The sequence below is a fragment of the Triticum dicoccoides genome, chromosome 6B, assembly GCF_002162155.2.
Source record: "Triticum dicoccoides isolate Atlit2015 ecotype Zavitan chromosome 6B, WEW_v2.0, whole genome shotgun sequence".
Classification (NCBI taxonomy): domain Eukaryota; kingdom Viridiplantae; phylum Streptophyta; class Magnoliopsida; order Poales; family Poaceae; genus Triticum; species Triticum dicoccoides.
In genome coordinates, this window is record NC_041391.1 from 400,262,952 (window position 1) to 400,287,477 (window position 24,526).

Here is a 24,526-nt window from a genome sequence, read left to right on the forward strand (position 1 = left end):
TCTTGAGGAACGCTTTTCAAATTATTCCTTGAAAAATGTTGATGAAATTCTGCATAAGTCTATTGCTTTGAGTAAGATGAATACTAGTGATCCTATGTTTGGTGATCGTCTATTTGAGCTTACAAACCTTATGCGGCCAAAGGAGATGTTGGGACTATTAGTGATATTATTTCCGAAGTTATAAAAGTACATAAGCAAGATCATTGTCAAACTCACTCTAACGAATCACCCTCTCTAGTATTTGATCCACCACATGACGATGTTGAACATGGATACTATGACGAGGATGATGATAGTGATTTCGATCTTGATGATGCATTGAGACATTTTGGTCTTATGGCAAATCTTCGGGGATATATGGAAGGAGGAAAGGAATGGGTTCTTGATAGTGGATGTACCGATCACATGTTCGAAGATAAAGACATGTTTCGTGGGCTTGCTGAAAATGATAGTCCTCGAAAGTATGTCAACTTCGGTGACAACTCAAAGGGTAAGGTGGTTGGCCTCGGTAAGGTGGCCATATCACATCATGCTCGTTGAATCTCTTGGATACGACTTACTTTCAGTATCTAGACTTGCTGATTTTGGTTTCAATGTCTTATTTACTGAAGTAGATTGCCAAGTGTTTCGTCGAGACAATCATAAAATGGTCTTTACCAGTGTGCGTAGAGGTGATCTATACATTGTTGATTTCACTAAAAAGGCTCAACCTAAAACTTGCTTCATTGCTAAATCCTCAAAAGGTTGGTTATGGCATAGACGACTAGGTCACGTTGGCATGAGAAACCTTGACAAGCTTATTAAATGGAATCATATCCTTGGTGTTAACGATGTCATATTTGATAAGGATAGACTTTGCAGTGCTTGTCAAGCAGGTAAACAGGTTGGAGGAAGGCATCTCGTGAAGAACATTATGACCACAAGGAGGCCACTCGAGCTACTTCACATGGATCTTTTTGGTCCCAACTCTTACAAGAGTCTCGGTGGAAATTCTTTTGGTCTAGTTATAGTTGATGATTTTTCAAGATTTACGTGGGTGTTCTTTCTAGATGATAAATCATAGGTCCAAAAGATCTTCAAAAACTTCGCTAGGAAGGCCCAAAATCAATTTGAAGTGAAGATCAAGAAGGTTCGCAGTGACAACAGAACGGAGTTCAAGAATGCAAATGTGGACACCTTTCTTGACGAAGAAGGGATTTCACATGAGTTCTCGGCTACGTACACACCTCAACAAAATGGAGTTGTTGAGAGAAAGAACCGGACGCTCATCGAAATGGCGAGAATGATGCTTGATGAGTACAAGACACCGAAGCACTTTTGGGCAGAAGCGGTTGAGACAGCTTGTCATGCAACAAATCGCTTGTATCTTCACAAGCTACTCGGCAAGACGGCATACGAGCTCCTCACCGGTAACAAACCCCAAGTTGGATACTTTTGAGTATTCGGCTCAAAGTGCTACATTATTGATAAGCATCATCGTTCTAAATTTGCTCCTAAGTCTCATGAAGGTTTCCTACTAGGTTATGGCTAAAACTCTCACACTTACCGTGTCTACAACAATTTCACCCGAAAGGTTGAAGAGACGGTAGATGTGAAGTTTGATGAATCTAACGGCTCGCAAGTAGAGAAATTGCCAATTGATGTAGGAGACAAAGAACCTTCGAAAGCAATCCAAGACTTGTCTATTGGCAAGGTCCGTCCAACGAAGGTGAAGGAGAGTACCTCGTCCGTACAAGTGGAAGCTTCTACTTCATGACAAGGTGAACCAAGAGTTGATACAGAAGCATCCACAAGTGGAACACACCAAGATGAAGAAAACGAGGAAGTGCATCAATATGGACGTCAACAACCTCCTTCTCCACCATGACAAGAGAATGACAACGCCAACAATGAAGAAGGCCAAGAAGAAGAACAAGATGAAGAAGAAGTTCAACCAAGAACCAAGCAAAAGATTTCACGAGTTCGAGCAAGAATTGCTAAAGATCATCCCGTCGAGCAAATCTACAATGATATTCAAACCGGGAGAATCACTCGCTCTAAAACTCGTTTAGCTAACTTTTATGAAAACTATTCTTTCATCTCTAGCATTGAACCTATGAAGGTCGAAGAAGCATTGGAAGATCCGGATTGGATAAATGCTATGCATGAAGAGCTACACAACTTTGAGAGGAACCAAGTTTGGACATTGGTTGAGAAGCCCGACAACAACCACAATATCATCGGTACTAGATGGGTGTTTTGCAACAAGCAAGATGAAGATGGACAAGTAGTTCACAACAAAGCCGCCCAAGGCTACACACAAGTCGAAGGTATGGACTATGATGAGACTTACGCTCCTGTTGCTAGACTTGAGTCCATCCGCATCTTACTTGCCTATGCTAATCATCATGATATCACCTTGTACCAAATGGACATTAAAAGTGATTTTCTAAATGGTGAAATGGAGGAGGAAGTTTATGTTAAGCAACCTCCCGGCTTTGTCAATCCTAAGAAACCCAATCATGTTTACAAACTTCACAAAGCTCTTTATGGTCTTAAACAAGCTCCTAGAGCATGGTATAAATGCTTGACCAAGTTCCTTATTGAAAAAGGCTTTGAAATTGGGAAAATTGATTCTACTCTTTTTACTAAAAGGGTTAATGGAGAACTATTTGTATGCCAAATCTATCTTGATGACATTATATTTGGTTCAACTAACCCTCATTTTAGTGAAAAGTTTGGGAAGCTAATGTCGGAGAAGTTTGAGATGTCTATGATGAGTGAACTCAAATTCTTTCTTGGATTGCAAATCAAGCAAATTAAGGAAGGTACTTTTGTTTCTCAAACAAAGTACACCAAGGACTTATTCAAGAAGTTCAATATGCAAGAGTGCAAAGGTATGACTACACCCATGCCTACTAGTGGACATCTTGACTTGACCAAAGATGGTGAACCGGTTGATCAAAAGGTTTATCGCTCTATGATTGGTTCATTGTTATATCTATGTGCTTCACGTCCCGATATCATGCTAAGTGTGTGCATGTGTGCACGATATCAAGCTGCTCCTAAAGAATGTCATCTTAAGGCCGTGAAATGGATAGTGAGATACTTAATACATACACCAAATTTTGGCATTTGGTATCCTAAGAGGGCCTCTTTTGATCTTGTTGGCTACTCCGACTCGGACTATGCCGGAGACAAGGTTGATAGAAAGTCCACTTCAGGTACTTGTCAATTTCTTGGTAGATCTCCTGTGTCTTGGTCCTCCAAGAAACAAAACTCGGTATCCTTATCCACCGCTGAAGCGGAATACATTGCCGCTGGTTCATGTTGTGCTAAATTACTTTGGATGACCCAAACTCTTAAAGATTATGGGATATATGTGAAACATGTTCCATTGCTTTGTGACAATGAAAGTTCTATCAAAATTGGTCATAATCCCGTACAACATTCTCGAACTAAGCATATTGAAGTTCGTCATCATATCATTCGAGATCATGTTTCTAAGGGTAACATTGATCTTAAGCATGTTCGCACCGAAAAGCAATTAGCGGATATATTCACTAAACCTCTTGATGAGAAAGTGTTTTGCAGGTTAAGAGGAGAATTGAACATCATTGATGCTTCAAAGTTGGAGTAGAAACTCCATTGGATACATGCAAGACATGAGCTTATGACTAATCCTTGATATGTCTCTTATGATGAAAATCTTATGTCTTGGATATATTTGGATCTTGCATGTTATCTAACCCATGTAGGTACTTGGTTGAATCAAATTCCATGAGATTGTAATCTACTCACATCTTGAACAATCTCTACATCACCAAGTTTCTACACTATGGTGGTTGAAGACAAGGAAGTACGGAACCACTCAAACATATCCTTTGACAAATTCAATGTTGAGCTTCATGATTGTCATTTTTGGATACACAAGTGCTCTTCCTTGCAAGAACTAACCCATGTAGGTAGATGGACTCAAATTCCAAGTGGTGCTCCCAACTCTTGATGAGCTACATCAACCTTGAGCAACCCACACAAGTTCAACTACATGGACAATACCACCAACCAAGGTATGTCATTCCATCTTAGAGAAGCTTTACTCCAAGTCATGAGCTAAAGCAACTGGACAAGATGTGAATACATCAAGATGCTTAAATGAAAAATGGCAACCCCATTTTGAGCTTAAACGATGAGTATGGCCTATGATCAAGTGATCTCACTTGACTCCTAAGTCAATATACTCTAACATAGGTGACTTTGTCGCTGACCATCTCTAGATGAAGTTCTCTTGTGTTCTTTTCTGTGTTTTTGCATTTGTCTCGTGCATATTTGTTTTCCCTTTCAAAGAAAACTTCATCTAGATTTCTTTCTGTTCTGCATTTTCTGCATCCAATTCACTGCATATCATTCAGTTAATTCCTTGCAAATCTTTGTGAAATCTTATTAGTCTAGTGAGCTGAGGTGACAAGTGTTTTCTCTGCGACGAACTTGGTTACACCGATTTGTTGTTTTCGGTCCAACTGAATCCTTTCGGTACAACCAAAGCATACCACTCGGTGCCACCGATTTCACAACAGGAAAAACAGTTTGCCACTTATTCTTTGTTTCTTCTGATCCAGCTCCACTCAGTGAATCTTGTCCTCTACAAGCATCACATTTTTATCGTTGCCTTGTGCTGTGCTCAAGGACCAAACCCATTCGACAGATTCCAGAAAACCCTTCTTGGAAATTGATGTCAAAGGGGGAGAGAGAGATCACATCAAAGCTTATCATTTAGAGAGATCACATCAGAGAAAGAGAATATCACCTCCTGAGGGGGAGAAAGAGATCTCCAGGGGGAGAGAATACTGAAGTAGAAAGTATTTCTCAAGGATCCCAGATGCTTGGTGTTCAAGAGGAGAGATGCCACATGTCTTACTGAGGGGAAAGACATGTTCATATGTGCTTATTTGCATTAGCTTGCATTAGCTATGTTTATTTATATCTTTCAGCTCTAATTTTCTATTCCCTATCTTCTCCCAGTATCCTATGCTAGATTCAGGGGGAGCAAGACATCTAAGGGAAAGAAATCATTAAAATTCATTGCATATCTTTATTCTTGGGGACATGTCTAATCCAATGTGGTACTTAGTACTCACTCTCTACATGTCATCCCAGTCGTGGTATTCTTGTGGTTTCTTCTGTTTGCTCTGGCTAGTAGATGTACCTGTGTTATCTAACCTTGTTTATGCAGGTTCATTCCATCCTAAGACAACTCAAGACTACAAGGTAAGTATATGCATCACAATCATGTGTATGAGGAATTCTTGCTGATGTACATACTGTTTGCAAGAAGGACTCATGAGCATGAAGGTGTTTTCTTTAATATTCTTTGCTCTGATGCATATGGCCAAGATACATGTAACACATTGCCTACTCCATCATGGTTATGCTCTCACATGCTTCTATATTCCATATTCACATGATTGCATACATGTAGGGGGAGCCTATGCTTGTTGCATGTCTTTCCAAAGCTTTACTTGTTATTCTTTATATCTTTATCTAAAGCTTTGATGTATGTTGTCATCAATTACCAAAAAGGGGGAGATTGAAAGCACAAGTGCTCCCTAGGTGGTTTTGGTAATTAATGTCAACATATCTCTTGTTGGACTAACACTTTTATCTAGTATGTTTCAGATAAGTTCAACATTTGAGTGGCATGGACTAAAGGGTGTGGGAACTCCTTCAAGATGCTAAGGAGAAAGGATTGGCTCAAGCTTCAAGCTCAAGTCTCTTCATTTTACATTTTAGTGATCCAAGATCACATTGAGTCTATAGAAAAAGCCAATACTATCAAGGAGGGATGAGGTGTTGCTTAATGAGTTTCTTGCTCCACAGTGCTTAGTGATATGCTCCAAAACCCTCAACTACTTTCCCACCTCCACACATATGTCCTATACCTAAACTCAAACTCGGCCCCACTGAGTCTTTCTATCCGGCGCCACCGAGTTCAGATGACATAGCCACTGCCACAAACCCTAGGCAAATCAGTCTCACCGATAGGGATCTTGGTCTCACCGAGATGGGATTGTAATCTCTCTGTGTATGTCCATTATCAAAGTCGGTCTCACCGAGTTTGAGAAATCGGTACTACTGAGATTACAATGCAAACTTCCTGGTTGACTCATTACCAAAATCGGTCCACCAAGTTTGTGTAATCGATCCAACCGAGTTTGCCTGACCAACTCTCTGGAAAGCTTATTACCAAAATCGGTGTCATCGAGTTTGTGTAATCGGTCTTACCGAGGTTATGTTATGCCCTAACCCTAACCACATCGGTCCTACCGAGTTGCATGTCGGTCCCATTGTAAATCCTAACGGTCACTAGGTTTACTAAGTCGGTCCGACCGAGTCTGTTGAATCGGTCCCACCGAGTTTGGTAAATTGTGTGTAACGATTAGATTTTGTATGGAGGCTATATATACCCCTCCACCTCCTCTTCATTCATGGAGAGAGCCATCAGACTGAACCTACACTTCCAGCATACATTTTCTGAGAGAGAACTACCTACTCATGTGTTGAGGCCAAGATATTCCATTCCTACCATATGAATCTTGATCTGTAGCCTTCCCCAAGTTGCTTTCCACTCAAATCTTCTTTCCACCAGATCCAAATCCTATGAGAGAGAACTGAGTGTTAGGGAGACTATCATTTGAAGCACAAGAGCAAGGAGTTCATCATCAACGCACCATTTGTTACTTCTTGGAGAGTGGTGTCTCCTAGATTGGCTAGGTGTCACTTGGGAGCCTCCGACAAGATTGTGGAGGTGAACCAAGGAGTTTGTAAGGGCAAGGAGATCGCCTACTTCGTGAAGATCTACCGCTAGTGAGGCAAGTCCTTCATGGGCGACGACCATGGTGGAATAGACAAGATTGCTTCTTCGTGGACCCTTCGTGGGTGGAGCCCTCCGTGGACTCGCGCAACCGTTACCCTTCGTGGGTTGAAGTCTCCATCAACGTGGATGTACGATAGCACCACCTATCTATTGGGGAACATTGCATAAAATAAAAAATTTCCTACGTTCACCAAGATCAATCTATGGAGTCATCTAGCAACGAGAGAGGGGAGTGCATCTACATACCCTTGTAGATCGCGTGCGGAAGCGTTCAAGAGAACGGGGTTGAGGGAGTCGTACTCGTCGTGATCCAAATCACCGGAGATCCTAGTGCTGAACAGACATCACTTACGCATTCAACACACGTACGGTTGAGGAAGATGTCTCCTCCTTCTTGATCCAGCAAGGGGGAAGGAGAGGTTGACGGAGATCCAGCAGCACGACGGTGTGGTGGTGGATGCAGCAGTGATCTCGGCAGAGCTTCGCCGAGCTTCTACGAGAGGGAGAGGTGTAACAAGGGGAGAGGGAGGCACCAAGAGCATGGGTGCGGCTGCCCTCCCTCCCCCCCTTTATGTAGGACCCCTAGGGGGGCGCCGACCCTAGGAGATGGGATCTCCAAGGGGGGGCGGTGGCCAAGGGGGAGGCTTGCCCCCCAAGGCAAGTGGAGGCGTCCCCACCCTAGGGTTTCCAAACCTAGGCGCAGGGGGCCCAAGGGGGGGCGCACCATCCCACCAGGGGCTGGTTCCCCTCCCTACTTCGGCCCACGGGGCCCTCCAGGATAGGTGGCCCCACCCGATGGACCCCCGGGACGCTTCTGGTGGTCCCGGTACAATACCGGTGACCCTCGAAACTTTCCCGACGGCCGAAACTGCACTTCCTATATATAATTCTTCACCTCCGGAACATTCTGGAACTCCTCGTGACGTCCGTGAGCTCATCCGGGACTCCGAACAACTTTTGGGTTACTGCATACTCATATATCTACAACCCTAGCGTCACCGAACCTTAAGTGTGTAGACCCTACAGGTTCGGGAGACATGCAGACATGACCGAGATGCCTCTCCGGTCAATAACCAACAGCGGGATCTGGATACCCATGTTGGCTCCCACATGCTCCTTGATGATCTCATCGGATGAACCACGATGTCGAGGATTCAATCAATCCCGTATACAATTCCCTTTATCAATCGGTACGTTACTTGCCCGAGACTCGATCGTCGGTATCCCAATACCTCGTTCAATCTCGTTACCGGCAAGTCACTTTACTTGTACCGTAATGCATGATCCCGTGACCAGACACTTGGTCACATTGAGCTCATTATGATGATGCATTATCGAGTGGGCCCAGAGATACCTCTCCGTCATACGGAGTGACAAATCCCAGTCTCGATTCGTGCCAACCCAACAGACACTTTCAGAGATACCCGTAGTGCACCTTTATAGTCACCCAGTTACGTTGTGACATTTGGCACACCCAAAGCACTCCTACGGTATCCAGGAGTTGCACAATCTTATGGTCTAAGGAAATGATACTTGACATTTGGAAAAGCTCTAGCGAAACGAACTACACGATCTTTGTGCTATGCTTACAATTGGGTCTTGTCCATCACATCATTCTCCTAATGATGTGATCCCGTTATGAATGACATCCAATGTCCATAGTTAGGAAACCATGACTATCTGTTGATCAACGAGCTAGTCAACTAGAGGCTCACCAAGGACTTGTTGTGGTCTATGTATTCACACATGTATTATGATTTCCGGATAATACAATTAGAGCATGAACAATAGACAATTATCATGAACAAAGAAATATAATAATAACCATTTTATTATTGCCTCTAGGGCATATTTCCAACAGTCTCCCACTTGCACTAGAGTCAATAATCTAGTTACATTGTGATGTATCGAACACCCATTGCGTTCTGGTGTTGATCATGTTTTGCTCTAGGGAGAGGTTTAATCAACGGATCTGCTACATTCAGGTCCGTATGCACTTTACAAATATCTATGTCTCCATCTTGAACATTTTCACGGATGGAGTTGAAGCGACGCTTGATGTGCCTGGTCTTCTTGTGAAACCTGGGCTCCTTGGCAAGTGCAATAGCTCCAGTGTTGTCACAGAAGAGTGTGATCGGCCCTGACGCATTGGGTATGACTCCTAGGTCGGTGATGAACTCCTTCACCCAGATAGCTTCATGCACTGTCTCTGAGGCTGCCATGTACTCCGCTTCACATGTAGATCCCGCCATGATGCTCTGCTTGCAACTGCACCAGCTTACTGCCCCACCATTGAAAATATACACGTATCCGGTTTGTGACTTAGAGTCATCCAGATCTGTGTCGAAGCTAGCGTCGACGTAACACTTTACGACGAGCTCTTCGTCACCTCCATATACGAGAAACATATCCTTAGTCCTTTTCAGGTACTTAAGGATGTTCTTGACCGCTGTTCAGTGTTCCATGCCGGGATTACTTTGGTACCTTCCTACCAAACTCACGGCAAGGTTTATATCAGGTCTGGTACAGGTCATGGCATACATGATAGACCCTATGGCTGAGGCATAGGAAATGACACTCATCTTTTCTCTATCTTCTGCCGTGGTCGGAATCCCTTCTTGGACTCTGGGCTCAATTTCACACCTTGCAACATAGGCAAGAACCCCTTCTTGGACTGATCCATATTGAACTTCTTCAATATCTTATCAAGGTATGTGCTTTGTGAAAGACCTATGAGGCGTCTTGATCTATCTCTATAGATTTTGATGCCTAATATGTAAGCAGCTTCTCCAAGGTCCTTCATTGAAAAACACTTATTCAAGTAGGCCTTAATGTTGTCCAAAAGTTCTATATCATTTCCCATCAAAAGTATGTCATCCGCATATAATCTGAGAAATGCTACAGAGCTCCCACTCACTTTCTTGTAAACGCAGGCTTCTCCATAAGTCTGCATAAACCCAAATGCTTTAATCATCTCATTAAAGCGATTGTTCCAACTCCGAGATGCTTGCAGCAGCCCATAGATGGAGCGCTGGAGCTTGCATACCTTGTTAGCATTCTTAGGGTCGACAAAACCTTCCGGCTGCATCATATACAGTTCTTCCTTAAGGTGACCATTAAGGAATGCCGTTTTGACGTCCATTTGCCATATCTCATAATCATAGTATGCGGCAATTGCTAACATGATTCGTACGGACTTCAGCTTCGCTACAGGAGAGAATGTATCATCGTAGTCAATCCCTTGAACTTGTCGATAACCCTTAGCGACATGTCGAGCTTTATATATGGTAACATTACCATCCGCGTCCGTCTTCTTCTTAAAGATCCATTTGTTTTCTATTGCTCGCTGATCATCGGGCAAGTCTGTCAAAGTCCACACTTTGTTTTCATACATGGATCCTATCTCGGATTGCATGGCTTCAAGGCATTTGTTGGAATCTGGGCCCGCCATCGCTTCTTCATAGTTCGAAGGTTCACCATTGTCTAACAACATGATTTCTAAGACAGGGTTGACGTACCACTCTGGTGCGGAATGTGTCCTTGTGGACCTTCGAAGTTTAGTAGGAGCTTGATCCGAAGTATCTTGATCATCATCATTAACCTTCTATCTTGTCGGTGCAAGCACCACAGGAACATCTTCCTGAGTTGCGCTACTTACCATTTCAAGAGGTAGTACTTCATCAAGCTCTACTTTCCTCCCACTTAATTCTTTCGAGAGAAACTCTTTCTCCAGAAAGGACCCGTTCTTGGCAACAAAGATCTTGCCCTCGGATCTTAAGTAGAAGGTATACCCAATGGTTTCCTTAGGGTATCCTATGAAGACACATTTTTCCGACTTGGGTTCGAGCTTCTCAGGTTGAAGTTTCTTGACATAAGCATCGCATCCCCAAACTTTTAGAAACGACAGCTTAGGTTTCTTCCCAAACCATAATTCATACGGTGTCGTCTCAACGGATTTAGACGGTGCCCTATTTAAAGTGAATGTAGCTGTCTCTAGAGCGTATCCCCAAAATGATAGCGGTAAATCGATAAGTGACATCATAGATTGCACCATATCCAATAGAGTGCGATTACGACGTTCGGACACACCATTTCGCTGAGGTGTTCCAGGCGGCGTGAGTTGTGAAATGATTCCACATTTCCTTAAGCGCGTACCAAATTCGTGACTTACATATTCACCCCCACGATCTGATCGTAAGAACTTTATCTTTCGGTCACGTTGATTCTCTACCTGATTCTGAAATTCCTTGAACTTTTCAAAGGTCTCAGACTTGTGTTTCATCAAGTAGACATACCCATGTCTACTCAAGTCAGCAGTGAGAGTGAGAACATAACGATATCCTCCGCGAGCCTCAACGCTCATTGGACCACACACATCAGTATGTATGATTTCCAATAAGTTGGTTGCTCGCTCCATTGTTCCGGAGAACGGAGTCTTGGTCATCTTGCCCATGAGGCATGGCTCGCATGTGTCAAACAATTCATAATCTAGAGACTCTAAAAGTCCATCAGCATGGAGCTTCTTCATGCGCTTGACACCAATGTGACCAAGGCGGCAGTGCCACAAGTATGTGGGACTATCGTTATCAACTTTACATCTTTTGGTATTCACACGATGAATATGTGTAACATTACGCTCGAGATTCATTAAGAATAAACCATTCACCAGCGGGGCATGACCATAAAACATATCATTCATATAAATAGAACAACCATTATTCTCGGATTTAAATGAGTAGCCATCTCGAATTAAACGAGATCCTGATACAACGTTCATGCTCAAAGCTGGTACTAAATAACAATTATTGAGGTTTAAAACTAATCCCGTAGGTAAATGTAGAGGTAGCGTGCCGACGGCGATCACATCGACCTTGGAACCATTCCCGACGCGCATCGTCACCTCGTCCTTCGCCAGTCTCCGCTTATTCCGCAGCTCCTGCTTTGAGTTACAAATATGAGCAACCGCGCCGGTATCAAATACCTAGGAGCTACTACGAGCACTAGTAAGGAACACATCAATTACATGTATATCACATATACCTTTGGTTTTGCCGGCCTTCTTGTCCGCTAAGTACTTCGGGCAGTTCCGCTTCCAGTGACCACTTCCCTTGCAATAAAAGCACTCAGTTTCAGGCTTGGGTCCATTGCTTGACTTCTTCCCGGCAACTGGCTTACCGGGCGCGGCAACTCCCTTGCCGTCCTTCTTGAAGTTCTTCTTACCCTTGCCTTTCTTGAACTTAGTGGTTTTATTCACCATCAACACTTGATGTTCCTTTTTGATCTCTACCTCTGCTGATTTCAGCATTGAATATACCTCAGGAATGGTCTTTTCCATCCCCTGCATATTGAAGTTCATCACAAAGCTCTTGTAGCTTGGTGGGAGTGACTGGAGGATTCTGTCAATGACCGCGTCATCCGGTAGATTAACTCCCAGCTGAGTCAAGCAGTTGTGCAACCCAGACATCTCGAGTATGTGCTCACTAAAAGAACTGTTTTCCTCCATCTTACAGCTGAAGAACTTGTCGGAGACTTCATATCTCTTGACCCTGGCATGAGCTTGGAAAACCATTTTCAGCCCTTCGAACATCTCATATGCTCCATGTTGCTCAAAACGCTTTTGGAGCCCCGATTCTAAGCTATAAAGCATGCCGCACTGAACGAGGGAGTAATCATCAACACGAGACTGCCAAGCGTTCATAACGTCTTGGTTCTCTTGGATTGGTGCTTCACCTAGCGGCGCTTCTAGGACATAATCTTTCTTGGCAGCTGTGAGGATGATCCTCAGGTTCCGGACCCAGTCCGTATAGTTGCTGCCATCATCTTTCAGCTTGGTTTTCTCTAGGAACGCGTTGAAGTTGAGGTGGACATGAGCGTTGGCCATTTGATCTACAATACATTTTGCAAAAGTTTTAGACTAAGTTCATGATAATTAAGTTCATCTAATCAAATTACTCAATGAACTCCCACTTAGACAGACATCCCTCTAGTCATCTAAGTGAAACATGATCCAAGTCAACTAGGCCGTGTCCGATCATCACGTGAGACGGACTAGTTAACATCGGTGAACATCTTCATGTTGATCGTATCTTCTATACGACTCATGCTCGACCTTTTGGTCTTCCATGTTCCGAGGCCATGTTTGTACATGCTAGGCTCGTCAAGTCAACCTAAGTGTACTGCGTGTGTAAATCTGGCTTACACCTGTTGTATTAGAACGTTAGGATCTATCACGCCCGATCATCACGTGGTGCTTCGAAACAACGAGCCTTCGCAACGGTGCACAGTTAGGGGGAACACTTTTCTTGAAATTATTTCGAGGGATCATCTTATTTAAGCTACCGTCGTTCTAAGCAAATAAGATGTAAAACATGATAAACATCACACGCAATCAAATAGTGACATGATATGGCCAATATCATATTGCTCCTTTGATCTCCATCTTCGGGGCGCCATGATCATCTTCATCACCGGCATGACACCATGATCTCCATCATTATGATCTCCATCATCATGTCTTCATGAAGTTGTCACGCCAACAACTACTTCTACTTCTATGGCTAACGCGTTTAGCAACAAAGTAAAGTAATTTACATGGCGTTCTTCAATGACACGCAGGTCATACAAAAATAAAGACAACTCCTATGGCTCCTGCCGGTTGTCATACTCATCGACATGCAAGTCATGATTCCTATTACAAGAACATGATCATCTCATACATCACATATATCATTCATCACATCCTTTGGCCATATCACATCACAAAACACTTGCTACAAAAACAAGTTAGACGTCCTCTGATTGTTGTTGCAAGTTTTTACGTGGCTTCTATAGGTGTTGTAGCAAGAACGTTTTCTTACCTACGTAAAAGCCACAACGTGATTTGCAACTTCTATTTACCCTTCATAAGGACCCTTTTCATTGAATCCGCTCCAACTAAAGTGGGAGAGACAGACATCCGCTAGCCACCTTATGCAACTAGTGCATGTCAGTCGGTGGAACCTGTCTCACGTAAGCGTACGTGTAAGGTCGGTCCGGGCCGCTTCATCCCACAATACCGCTGAAGCAAAATAAGACTAGTAGTGGCAAGAAAGTTGACGACATCTACACCCACAACAAATTTGTGTTCTACTCATGCATAGTAACTACGCACAGACCTTGCTCATGATGCCACTGTTGGGGAACGTTGCATAAAATAAAAAAATTCCTACGTTCACCAAGATCAATCTATGGAGTCATCTAGCAAAGAGAGAGGGGAGTGCATCTACATACCCTTGTAGATCGCGTGCGGAAGCGTTCAAGAGAACGGGGTTGAGGGAGTCGTACTCGTCGTGATCCAAATCACCGGAGATCATATTGATGAACGGACAACACCTCCACGTTCAACACACGTACAGTTGAGGAAGATGTCTCCTCCTTCTTGATCCAGCAAGGGGGAAGGAGAGGTTGACGGAGATCCAGCAGCACGACGGCGTGGTGGTGGATGCAGCAGTGATCTCGGCAGAGCTTCGCCGAGCTTCTACGAGATGGAGAGGTGTAGCAAGGGGAGAGGGAGGCGCCAAGAGCATGGGTGCGGCTTCCCTCCCTCCGCCCCTTTATATAGGCCCCCTGGGGGGCGCCAGCCCTAGGAGATGGGATCTCCAAGGGGGGCGGCGGCCAAGGGGGAGGCTTGCCCCCCAAGGCAAGTGGAGGCGCCCCCCCCCACCCTACGGTTTCCAACCCTAGGCGCAGGGGGGGCAAGGGGGGCGCACCAGCCCATCAGGGGCTGGTTCCCCTTCCTACTTCAGCCCACAGGGCCCTCCGGGATAGGTGGCCCCACCCGGTGGACCCCCGGGACCCTTCCAGTGGTCCCGGTACAATACCGGTGACCCCTGAAACTTTCCCGATGGCCGAAACTGCACTTCCTATATATAATTCTTCACCTCCGGACCATTTCGGAACTCCTCGTGACATCCGGGATCTCATCCGGGACTCCGAACAACTTTCGGGTTACTGCATACTCATATCTCTACAACCCTAGCGTCACCGAACCTTAAGTGTGTAGACCCTACGGGTTCGGGAGACATGCAGACATGACCGAGACGCCTCTTTGGTCAATAACCAACAGTGGGATCTGGGTACCCATGTTGGCTCCCACATGCTCCTCGATGATCTCATCGGATGAACCGTGATGTCGAGGATTCAATCAATCCCGTATACAATTCCCTTTGTCAATCGGTACGTTACTTGCCCGAGAGTTGATCGTCGGTATCCCAATACCTCGTTCAATCTCGTTACCGGCAAGTCACTTTACTCGTACCGTAATGCATGATCCTGTGACTAGATACTTGGTCACATTGAGCTCATTATGATGATGCATTACCGAGTGGGCCCAGAGATACCTCTCCGTCATACGGAGTGACAAATCCCACTCTCGATTCGTGCCAACCCAACAGACACATTCGGATATACCCGTAGTGCACCTTTATAGTCACCCAGTTACGTTGTGACGTTTGGCACACCCAAAGCACTCCTATGGTATCCGGGAGTTGCACAATCTCATGGTCTAAGGAAATGATACTTGACATTTGGAAAAGCTCTAGCGAAACGAACTACACGATCTTTATGCTATGCTTACGATTGGGTCTTGTCCATCACATCATTCTCCTAATGATGTGATCCTGTTATCAATGACATCCAATGTCCATAGTCAGGAAACCATGACTATCTGTTGATCAACGAGCTAGTCAACTAGAGGCTCACCAGGGACTTGTTGTGGTCTATGTATTCACATATGTATTACGATTTCCGGAAGATACAATTATAGCATGAACAATAGACAATTATCATGAACAAATAAATATAATGATAACCATTTTATTATTGCCTTTAGGGCATATTTCCAAAACTATCGGAACCACGCCAAAAACATCCAATTGCGTTTGAATCCTCCAAAACCCTTCCCTTTACATTCTTGCAAGTTGCATGCTTTACTTTCCGCTGCTCATATACTCTTTGCATGCTTGCTTGCTATATGCTGTGAATGTTAAACTTGTGCCTAAACTCCACTTAAACTTAAAGAAGTTAAAAACTACAACTTTGGTACTTAGTGTCTAATCACCTGTAACGCCCCGAGACCGATGCTCCAGAAGACTTCCATATTTTTGTGACCTCCGTGTGTTTTTATTTGTGCTTGCTCTATTTATTTTTGCATTGCATCATGTCATCATGCCAGCATGTCATTTAATTTTTTAAACCTCAACTAAATAAATTGCATAGATCTTTTGATCTATTTAAATCGAGGGAATTCACATGGTGATTTCTCTTTATAACATATCCTCCTAAAATTTATGGAGCTATTATAAATATTCCATTAGTTTGGAATTTACCACAACACATGTGCATGTTAAATCCCTTGGCCTTTTCTTCTTCATGTTTTGACTCTCTAACCTTGTCTATAATTCTTTCTTTATCTATCGAAGCCCCACCAAAATTCTCAACATTTTTGGGCCTTCCAAACCCCCACTTCCAATTCACCCATTTGAATTTGATTCAAATGTTTTTTTAATCTAAACCTTGCATCCATGCCCACTCCTATTTTCTTGGATTAAACTCATTTTTCTGAGTCTGAGAAAATTAACACCGTGCCAATTCTTCTCTTTTCTCTCTGTTCTTTCTTCTATTTTTCTGTAAATAAGAGTAGAGAGAAGCCCAGCTGGCCACTTGGGCCTCCCAGCAGGTCAGCCCACCAGTTTTCTCTAACCCTAGGCCCGACCCCTCTTCTCTCCCTCGTCCCCTTGTCCCGCAGTCACTCCATCTCGATCCCCTCATCCTCCTCCTAGCGCCGCTGCTAGGGCATCTCGCCCGACCCTGCGCCACCTTGTCCCGCTGCCAACTCTCCTCGCTAGAGGAGCACCAGGAGGAGTAGAGCACCACCTTCATCGCCTCCACCACGCGACAGCAGTCGCCGCCCGCTTCCCCTCTGCTCCGCCACGCACCTCGCCCTTGCCTCCCTTTGCTGCGGCCACCTCTCCCTTCTCCTCGTTGCCGCGACCTTCGCCCGACTCCACCACACTCCTGCCTTGCGCATGGCCTCCTTCCTCTCCCTCCCACACGCACACCCATGCGAGTCGTCATTCCCGCTGCATCGGCCTCCACTTTGACCTCTTTTGTCACACCTCTGCAGTCAGTGTTTGCCCTGTGCCTCGAGTCTGTGTTCGAGCCCTGCCCTCCCTCCTGCTACCGGCGCGCCGCCGTACCTCCGCCGCCGGCGACCACCAGGAGCTCCGTCGCGCCTCTAGCTCCATCGTGCGAGCAGCAGCTCCAGTTGAACTTGCTCCTGTTGGTCCTGCCTTCCCATGGCCCTGAACCCCCACTGCTACTGCGGGCACCATGTCCGCAAGCCCCGCTGCCATCGCATGCGACCAGTTTGTTCTATGCTTTTGAACACTGTCAACCGAGGCCTTTTGTGTTGTTCTGGATCTCGCCAAGACCCCATTGGATTTCGGCAAGTAGCATGAGGACCGAGGACTCAGAGCAAGCGGTCTGTCAAGTTTCTTGGAGACCACATGGACGCCAAGTGCCACGACGTTGATGACCCTTCAAGTTCGACTACAGTCGCCGTGTACCACTACTTCCACTACTTCCAATACCGTCGCCCCGAAGACGTTGGATTCGTCAAGTACCTCTCCGAAACGAACATGTACCACTACTTCCCCTACACCGCATCAAACTCGTTCCGCCCCGAAATGCACGCTTTGAAGGTATAACCCCGCGATGAGTCGTCCGCCGAATGCATGTTGTATGAGATGCTCATGTTCGAACCGTGTCCGATTTGTCATTGCACGTTCCTCCTTGGTTGCCATGCCGTCGACCTATGGGAAACCCGGTATCCGGGATCACCCCACCATCCTTGCATGATCCGTTCATCCACACTTTCTATTGCACCGACATCTTGATGAGTTGTCGGATCACCGGAATGTTGCCGTGGCACCATTTCTGTTGCAGTTGCCGTGACACCCTTTTTGTTCCACCATGGCGACCAAATGCTTCATAACATGCTCATGTCAACATTTTCATAAATTGCATATAACTTGCATATGTCATTCGCATCATGATTACAACAATTAAAATGTTTAAAATTGTGTTTGCATTAAATTGCTAAATGACATGAGGATTTACTGGAATTGTTGTTTGTAACTTCCGGCCTCATTTAAACTTGCCTAAATATTTAGATTACTAATGTTCCACCTCTTGCCATGTTTAACAACATTTAATATTGTTGTGTACCTAAACAAGAGTGACCTAAATAACTCGATGTGGTGTTTTGTCAATATGCAACTCGTTGCATATTGAGGTCCACTTAAATTGTAGTGTAGTTTGTTGCACTTTGCCATGCCATGCCTCATTAAACCGGACATGAATCATACTTGATTGTGCATCATGCCATGCTTATGCTTGTTGGTTTACCATGTTGTTTGCTTCTCTCTGGTTTGCTTCTCTCAGTAGCTTCAGTTTCGTTCCAGAGTTGTGAGGATTCATTCGACTACGTCCGTTGGTCTTCTTCTTGGACTCGTTCTTCTTCCTTGCTGGATCTCAGGCAAGATGACCGCTACCCTGGATCTCACTACTATCATTGCTATGCTAGTTGCTTCGTTCTATCGCTATGCTGCGCTACCTATCACCTGTTTATCAAGCCATCCCAAATTGCCATGAACCTCTAACCTTTGACACCCTTCCTAGCAAACTGTTGCTTGGCTATGTTACCGCTTTTGCTCAGCCCCTCTTATAGCGTTGTTAGTTGCAGGTGAAGTTGAAGATTGATCCATGGTGGACAGATTTATGTTGGGATATCACAATATCTCTTATCTTATTAATGCATCTATATACTTGGTAAAGGGTGGAAGACTCGGCCTTATGCCTGGTGTTTTGTTCCACTCTTGCCACCCTAGTTTCCGTCATACCGGTGTTATGTTCCCGGATTTTGCGTTCCTAACGCGGTTGGGTGATTTATGGGACCCCCTTGACAGTTCGCTTTGAATAAAACTCCTCAGCAAGGCCCAACCTTGGTTTTACCATTTGCCTCACCACCACATATACCCTTCCCTTGGGTCGGCCAACCCAAGGGTCATCTTTATTTTAACCCCCCGGGCCAGTGCTTGTCTGAGTGTTGGTCCGAACAGGGCAGACTGCGGGGCCACCTCGGGGCAACTCGAGGGCTGGTTTTACTCGTAGGCTGACCTATCAGGTGTTGCCCTGAGAACGAGATATGTGCAGCTCCTATCGGGATTGTCGGCGCATTGGGCGGCTTTGTTGGTCTTGTTTTACCATTGTCGAAATGTCTTGTAAACCGGGATTCTGAGTCTGATTGGGTCTTCCTGGGAGAAGGTATATCCTTCGTTGATCTCGAGAGCTTATCATGGGCTAAGTTGGGACACCCCTGCAGGGTATAAACTTTCGAAAGCCGTGCCTACGGTTATAGGGAGATGGGAATTTGTTAATGTCCGGTTGTAGATAACTTGACACCAGATCCGAATTAAAACACATCAACCGTGTGTGTAGCCGTGATGGTCTCTTTTCGGCGGAGTCCGGTAAGTGAACACGGTTTTGGGTTATGTTTGACGTAAGTAGGTGTTCAGGATCACTTATTCATCATTGCTAGCTTCACGACCATTCCTTTTGCTCTCTTCTCGCTCTTATTTGTGTATGTTAGCCACCATATATGCTTAGTAGCTCCTGCAACCTCACCACTTTACCCCTTCCTTTCCCTTTAAGCTTTACTAGTCTTGAATCCCATGGTAATGGGATTGCTGAGTCCTCGTGGCTCACAGATTAATACAACAATAGTTGCAGGTACAGGTTATGCGATGATCATGATGCGAGAGCGATGCTTACTTGCGTTGAGTTCTTCTTCTGCTTCTTCGATCAGGGGATAGGTTCCAGGTCAGCAGCCTGGGCTAGCAGGGTGGATGTCGTTTGAGTTTCTGTTTGTGTGTCATCCGTAGTCAGATGTTGATCTTATGTAAGATGATGTTGTATTTGTGTGGCATTGTATGCCTTTTGTATGTATCCCCATCTGTTATGTAATGTTGATGTAGTGATATCCACCTTGCAAAAGCGTTTCAATATGCGGTTCTATCCTTGGTGGGACCTTCGAGTCTCTTTTGGATAGTATCGCATATTGGGCGTGACAAGTTGGTATCAGAGCCTCGACCGACCATAGGAGCCCCCTTGATTGTTGGCCGTTGTTGAGTCTAGAAGAAAACTATTTTGAGTCTTAGGATTATATATATCGGAGAACAGTATTCTTTTTACTCCTCAGTCCCTTCGTCGCTCTGGTGAGGTCTCCTGACGTAGATGATTTGACTTTCCTCTCCTCAAATTTCACTAAATTTTTTTTAGGATCACGCGGGTATCTTGGAATCGTTCCGATGGTTTTGTGACGAGAACATTGTTCTTGGTGCCTCCTGTCTATTATGTGGCATTGACCCGGGGAGTTGAGCTCCGAGGTGTTGTCGTCACAATTTTATCGTTGCAGTTCTGGAATACCTGAGTTTTGCCGACATCAAAAATCTCTTTTATGCAGTTGTTGGTGAGATAACCTCGACGCCACCCAGTACTAGGGCGGGAGTTTGGGAGTATTGCCATAACTCGTATAACGGATGCTTTTCGAAGGTTGAGGTACATGATTTCCGGAGGTTTCTTGGTTATGTGTTGACGGATGGATACAACTGGGATGTAGGGATTGTTAGTTTGGGTGAGATATATTGCTTCCCCTGTATCCCCAACACCCGATTGCATAACCAGAAAGTTTCGGGAGTTTATAGGTGGGAATTCAAGTAGCTCTAGTTTTATCTTTCCAACAGACACATGATACGATATGGGATCTATCATATGTGTGTTTCCGGCTTATTCTGCAAGCCAAATCCTTTGTTTTGTTTTATTTGTGGTATTCAAGTTGCTTCAGTGTCAAGTGTTGATTCCATATCTTTCAAACGGTGTTCCCATATTTCTATGAGAGTGCTAATCCTTCTTGAACATTGAGGTTGTCATGCTAATTTTTTTTCCAACCGGTGTGCTTCTCTTCAAGTGGATCCGATCATTTCAACATTTCTGAGATCAATTCTAAGTTTTCTCACCGGTGTTTGTTTCATCCATCCCAAGTTGCCTTTGTTTTCCCACCCTCCCACCCTTTTTCTTCAAGGACTCAGATTCCTTAATCGGGTATCCATTTTATTGATGGGAAGTCTCTCCATTCTTTTCCGTCAATGCTCTTATCCGGTGATTCTCAGGAAGATACTAACGGAGCTTTGAGTTCATCATTCTTCGTTATTTTCTTCTCCGGTGGATTTAATTCAAGCTTTCAGTGTGGATCATATCCTTTCCTCATTTCAAATGTTTTTCCATGTCGGCGCACCTCTTAATGGTTCACCTCTCTCTATTCTTATCCGGAGTGCTCAATATATCTCAGAAGAATCATGTTTCCATTCTTAATCCGTTCGAGTTACTTCAAGGTTTTCTCTCATTCAAGCTATTTAATTCTATTGGTGCAATCTCTATTTCAAGCAATCCTTCAACGGTGTTTTCTTTTGAGTGGGCCCTAACCCACAGGTCTTTTCCCAGGATCTTACCTGACTCTTCTAATTATTCTGGAGCTATTCCAATGTATTTTCAAAGTTTGACGTAAGAATGAATTTCATCACTCACATGCCTTCTCCAATATTGATTTCAAATTATTTCATTGTTGGCTCAACCTCTTTGTTTTTTTTCATTCTCCCGGAGTATCTCAACAATCCATGGTGGTGTTTCTCGTCGTCATTTCTCGGATTTTGAAGACCGAAGAAGAGTTCCTCTTAAATCCTCACCCATTCTTCCAAAGATGCGCAGTTCAGGTTTGATGCCATCCTCTCATAATTATTTTCGATTGTGAGAATTCTTTTCTTACCATCCGGAGCTTTTCATGAGTTGTTTCCATTTCTCTCCTTCGAAGGCCATCTTGTCATAATTCTTTTTCTCAGCCTTCAACTCTTGTTCTCCAAATTTTACCGGGGCATCGTTCAAATACCCTGTAATCAGTTCATGATCTCTGCGTTCTCATGTATCTATATCCCCTCAAGTATCTTCATTCGTTCCCCAATTCTTCCCGGTGAATTGTGACTTTGCTACTTTCATTTTCAATTCTTACGGTGGTTCGTTCAAGATTTCACTTCCTTCGTTATCATATCAAATATTCGTTGTTTCCAAATCCCACCGGTGGTTCCATCAATACCTTCTCAAGGTTACGCTATATCCCTCTTAATCCTTTCTACGAGAATAAGTAGTATGCCAAATCCATTGCTTGTCATGAATTTAACTTGATGAAGGATAAGCATACAATAAATCTTATTCTTATTTCCTCGAGGTGATTCAATTCTTTTCTTCCGAAGATTGTTCATGATGAAGTAATTCTCGGTTCTAGTGTTTCATCTTTTCTTTTCCGGAGTTCCAAGTTTTCTGCATTATCTCGTCGCGAAGCTCCATATAAATCATTGCAAGGCTTCACCTTGTGTTTTCAACTTCTCTTTCTTTTTATCATCCTTTTATTACCGGAGTTCTTCATGGAGGCTATACATGATGGTTCGTCAAGGATTCTTTTCATTCTTCAATTGTTCTTCAAGATTTCTCTCGAAGCTATGATCCGCCAAGCTATACTCAAAATTAAACATGGTGCTAAACACATGTTTTGTTTTGGGGAGTTCAAGTATTCTTCATCTTGCATTTCGAAGTGCAATTCATTATACCTTATCTTTTGAGGTGGTGTTATATCATTCTTGACAATTTCCATTCATGCTTCGTGATTCACATGTTGTAAGAATGAGATAATTTAAATCCACCAATCTCTTCGTTGGAGTTATCTTGTGTCATGTTTCACCTAAAGCCTTCCCTGAGGAATGTTGCTAATTGTGGTGCCTATCGATAATCCAAGTTTCCTCCCTATTCTCTCATTAAAAGGAGTTTTCATCTCCTTGCTGATCTCAATCCAATTAACTGTTTCCATCGGTGGTCGGTTGTCACCTCATAATTTTGTGACGTTTTCCATAAGCCCACTACAAGCTTATTCGTTTCGTGGTTGGTTTTCCAACAACTCCGTTATAACCTTCTCGGAAGGGTGCTTTCCAAGCTCGTTTGTGGTTGAAGTTGGCATGTTCTTCTCCATTCTGTTATTCCATTGATCTATCTTCTATTCTTTCTTCCGGAGGCATTGTGATGTTGCTCTTTTATCTCATCATCCCGAATTGTGAGGATCATGTTCTTTTCATGCTTATCCATTTAACCGGAGTGTCGTGTCCTGTTTTCAAGTCCTTCTCATCTTATCAAGACTTACATCTCTTTTCAACCGGAGTGCTGTACGAATTTGTTCTTCCTTGTTCCTTGTTTATCTCGTTTCAACCAGACTAGTTCCAATTCCTTCATGTCCATTGTACTCGTCATTCATAGCTTTGCATCCTCCAAGGTTCACATGGTGTTCCTTGTGTCTATTTTCTACCGCAGTGCTCTCAATTGTGTTAAACTCTGTTGTGTTCTTTCTTTCAGTTTGTTCAACCTCTCAAGGCTCGTGGTTCACTCGTTTGTCGAAGAAGCAACTTCGTTTTACCTCTTCCTTTTCCGTTTCTCTCCGGTGCCATCCCTAGGATCTCGGGTCGAGATCCTCTTGTAGTGGTGGAGTGTTGTAACACCCCGAGACCGATGCTCCAGAAGACTTCCATATTTTTGTGACCTCCGTGTGTTTTTATTTGTGCTTGCTCTATTTATTTTTGCATTGCATCATGTCATCATGCCAGCATGTCATTTAATTTTTTAAACCTCAACTAAATAAATTGCATAGATCTTTTGATCTATTTAAATCGAGGGAATTCACATGGTGATTTCTCTTTATAACATATCCTCCTAAAATTTATGGAGCTATTATAAATATTCCATTAGTTTGGAATTTACCAAAACACACATGCATGTTAAATCCCCTGGCCTTTTCTTCTTCATGTTTTGACTCTCTAACCTTGTCTATAATTCTTTCTTTATCTATCGAAGCCCCACCAAAATTCTCAACATTTTTGGGCCTTCCAAACCCCCACTTCCTATTCACCCATTTGAATTAGATTCAAATGTTTTTTTAATCTAAACCTTGCATCCATGCCCACTCCTATTTTCTTGGATTAAACTCATTTTTCTGAGTCTGAGAAAATTAACCCCGTGCCAATTCTTCTCTTTTCTCTCTGTTCTTTCTTCTATTTTTCTGTAAATAAGAGTAGAGAGAAGCCCAGCTGGCCACTTGGGCCTCCCAGCAGGTCACCCACCAGTTTTCTCTAACCCTAGGCCCGACCCCTCTTCTCTCCCTCGTCCCCTCGTCCCGCAGCCACTCCATCTCGATCCCCTCATCCTCCTCCTAGCGCCGCTGCTAGGGCATCTCGCCCGACCCTGCGCCACCTCGTCCCGCTGCCAACTCTCCTCGCCAGAGGAGCACCAGGAGGAGTGGAGCACCACCTTTGTCGCCTCCACCACGCGACAGCAGTCGCCGCCCGCGTCCCCTCTGCCCCGCCCCGCACCTCGCCTTTGCCTCCCTTTACTGCGGCCACCTCTCCCTTCTCCTCGTTGCCGCGACCTTCGCCCGCCTCCACCACACTCCTGCCTTGCGCATGGCCTCCTTCCTCTCCCTCCCAC